The following is a 4,315-nucleotide window of genomic DNA, read 5'->3' on the forward strand; positions in this document are numbered from 1 at the left end:
GTCTGCTCTCCCCTGACCCTCCCTGCTTGAACTCTCTCTCTCAAGTAAATAGATGAAATCTTAAAAAGGAATAGTCTGGGCTAGGATTGAGGTAAAGGCAAACTGGTTCCTCTGAATGAAAAAATAAGAAGTTAGAGTTTCTCTATGCATCCTGAAAATGAGACAGAAGATGAAACTAGGAGGAAAGACAGGACAGTTAGCAATTTGTGGAAGAAAGGTTGCCAGGCAAATTTTCCAGTGCCAGGGGTAGCTAAGAGATTTGAAAAGCATCTGTGTCTAAAGTTTAATTTCAAGTTGTTCTCTCTATTGCTCTGGTCGGTAACCCCCACCTCCAACTGTGATTGCACCAAAATTTCACTCTAGTCTTTTAGATGCATATAAGTAGATAACTTTGGGTGGTTGCTATTTGGGTATGTGTGTGAAAGGGTTAGGGCAGTCCAAATAGGATGGGGTGAACAGGGGAGGAAAATCAAAGTAATAAGCAAAGGCCGAAAGGTGATGTAAAATTCAGTGGAAGTTAACCAGTGCCATTGGCAGTTGGCAGAAATATAGGTGCTGCCCTCTTTTCATTCCAAATCTGTATGTGAAACACCTGATATGAGAGCTTTGGTAGGCCTTACTTAAGGGACAAGGGGACCTCAAAACTATCAAGCACTTCTTGCATCCAGGGGCTGATGTTTGCATTGCTGTGCAATCTGTATGGCGGAAGATCTCTGCTTCTAGTAATACCATGATACAAGTTTTAAACTGCGCATGTATGTGTACTGAGGCCACAGAAGATAAAAAGGGACACAAGGAGAAAAGTGAAAGAGATAAGGGAAAAAACAACGGGTGGGAGGAAAAGGCATGTCAAAGTTCTCCTGTGCTTTTAAAATTGATCATGAACTTGCCGGTGATGCTCTTCTCTCCTCCTTTTATTCCCTTTTAACTTTCTCTTCTTTTTTCTCTTCTTTCATTCCCTCCTCCTCCATAGGCTTCCGCTCTCATTTTCTTCTTTGCAATAAAAGGGAACAGACTGAGGGGTAGGAGTGACATGTAAGAATTTGGAAAGAAGATAACCTTCCATTGGCAATCGCTGCTTCTCTTGGCTTTTTACTTACCCGACACAAGGAAATAACTGTGTCGAGTGCCCATAGGAGTCTCTGCATATTAAATGAATGAAGTATATTTGGAAAATTTGAAGATGGAGGCCAGACACGGGCTCATTATGAAAGAATAGATCAGGATGTGGGGAAGAAAGGGGTAAGAGGGAGGAAAGGGCTGAGTAAAGCCTATAGGGGTATGGCCTTGGCTTCCTGAGACAAGCTGTATGGGGCGACTGGAGCAAGGTAAAACGAAGGCTGGAAACCAAGAGTGTTTTTGTGCCTTCTTGGGGACCTCATCCCTGACTCTTCGATCTCTCCCCTGTCATTTTGACTCCCAGAAGATTCCTTTTTGGTATGTATTATAATTGTAATTAATTTATTGGTTGTTCCTTCTCTACTAGCTTGTAATCTTCATGAAAGTAGGAATTATGGAGTGCTTACACAGTCTCTGGACATAACATCACCATCATCCACTAAATATTCCCACCTGTGGGAATAATGTGTATGTGTGTATGTGTATAATGTGTATCACATGGAGATATTTATTGAATATTTGCTGAAGGAAGAAATGAATGGACAGAGGCTCGGGAGGAAAGCACTGATTGAAGAGGTCAATGAATGGGTCTGGGTCTTCCAAAAAAGATATTCTCATCTAAGGGCTGTATATAGTCAGGTATGTGACTGTATGGTATTTATATGCCTTTAAAGGATGTTCAAAGTGGAAGAAGGATTTATTTAGCAAAATTAATTCAAATGTTTACTAACATAAACGTATTTGAAAAGTAATTCAGTTTTAGCAAATGAATTTTATATTTTTTGATTTTACAATTTCTTTATGGTTCTTTGTTATACCTGCTATGGTGAGTCAGCCATTTTATAGAAATTGTGAATTCTGACTCTGAATTTTACATTCATGACTGAATTAGCTAGGCTTGATTTCACAACTCATTAGTTGTTTTGCTTAATAGATGAATATGTAAACTTATTTCTGTTCTAGGCAGGATTCCACCCTTCCCTCCCTTCAGGAATGCTTTTATTTTATTTGCAATTATTCTCTTGCAAATTCCTTTAATAAGCTTTTTTTCCCAGTACAGAATTTGAAGTATAGCATCTCTAAAAAATTATTCCAATGAATGCTGGCATAAACCATATTGTAGAGATGCCGTCAGTAGTAATGAAGGGTGTATCCTTTTCAGAGATTATAAGATTTCCTGCTTCTTGAAAGAGGAAGGAGTAGAAATCCAAGTTGAGACTTGCCCGTAGCTATTGTGATGACTCTATATCATGGTTGAAATCAAAGCACATAATTTTTTTTATAGTATCAATTATTGAAATGGAAATACCATGAGAATCATGGTAGTTCAGTTGTACACATGACCCATATTTAAATATAGAAGTTACATTTGTAATTTCCCCTTCATTGCTTCTGAAATTTTCTCTGGAGCTCACACATTTTCAAAAAAATTGCAATAGAAAAATTGAAGATTTTAATTACTTTAAGTGTTTTGAAATTGCTCATCTATGAATGATTTTAGTTTGTTTAGTTTTAATATAACCTCAACCATCTGTTATAAAAACGTACTTTCTGCTATTCCCTGATGACTGATAAAAATTTATATTATAGGAGGACAAATAATCTTACCAAAATCTCTTTCATGTCACAGTTTAGGCTAAGTTGAGTCAAATAATTACTAACAAAACTGGACGTATCTTACCATTCCAAGGACTCCAGTGATTCCCTTCTATGTGTGCTACAAATTCTTACTAGAGCTAATCATGGTTACTGGGACTTTAGGTAAAGGTTGAGATGTCAAATTATTTTGTTACAGAATTCAATGAAATTTTATTGTTGAAATAATTCAGACCTAAAGAAAAATTTAAAAATAATGTAACAAACACAGGGTACACAATTTGGATTGAATAGGTATTATTTTATCATGTTTCCTTTTCACAACTTATTTTTATTTGAAAGAAATGAAACATTAAAGATCCCTACAAAACCTCATCCTTGTAACCCTTTCCTCTTTTGCCTCCTCAAAAGTAAATGGGCACGGCTTGCATGGAGCACTGGGTGTGGTGAAAAAATAATGAATACTGTTTTTCTGAAAATAAATAAATTGAAAAAAAAAAGAAATTAAAAATAGAACTTCCCTATGACCCTGCAATTGCACTCCTGGGTATTTACCCCAAAGATACAGATGTAGTGAAAAGAAGGGCCATCTGTACCCCAATGTTTATAGCAGTAATGGCCATGGTCGCCAAACTGTGGAAAGAACCAAGATGCCCTTCAACAGATGAATGGATAAGGAAGATGTGGTCCATATACACTATGGAGTATTATGCGTCCCTCAGAAAGGATGAATACCCAACTTTTGTAGCAACATGGACGGGACTGGAAGAGATGATGCTGAGTGAAATAAGTCAAGCAGAGAGAGTCAATTTTCATATGGTTTCACTTATTTGTGGAGCATAACAAATAGCATGGAGGATATGGGGAGTTAGAGAGGAGAAGGGAGTTGAGGGAAATTGGAAGGGGAGGTGAACCATGAGAGACTATGGACTCTGAGAAACAATTTGAGGGGTTTGAAGTGGCGGGGGGGGGGGTGGGAGGTTGGGGTACCAGGTGGTGGGTATTATAGAGGGCACAGATTGCATGGAGCATTGGGTGTGGTTCAAAAATAATGAATACTGTTATGCTGAAAATAAATTAAAAAAAAAAAAGTAAATGGGAAACCACTCTTCTGGAGTTAGTTGTACCCCTCTATGTGTTTTTGGTTTTTTATTACACATGGACTAGATTCATAAACAATATGCAAAATTGTATTGTGTACTTAAAAAAATTATTTATTTGAGAGAGTGTGTGAGCTGGGGGAGGGTCAGAAGGAGAAGGTAGGATTCTTGCCCTGGTGAGCACTAGCCCAATGTGGGGCTTGATCTCATGACACTGAGATCATTGCCCTAGATGAAACCAAGAATTGAACACTCAACTGACAGCCCCCCAGGTGCCCCTGTATTATGTACTTTCAAACTTTACAGAAATGGCATATACTGTGTGAATCCTAGTGCAACTTTGTTTTATGTTTTGGAGATATTAATGCATGCAAACTTAGTTCACACATCTTATCAGTTGTATAGAATAAACTGCACCTTATCCCTCTCCTTGTGATGAATATATGGGCATTTCTACATTTTTGCAGTTGTAAGCAGTAGTGCAGGGAATGACCCCTTGT

This window comes from Neovison vison, chromosome 11 (genome assembly GCF_020171115.1).
Source record: "Neovison vison isolate M4711 chromosome 11, ASM_NN_V1, whole genome shotgun sequence".
Taxonomy (NCBI): Eukaryota; Metazoa; Chordata; class Mammalia; order Carnivora; family Mustelidae; genus Neogale; species Neogale vison.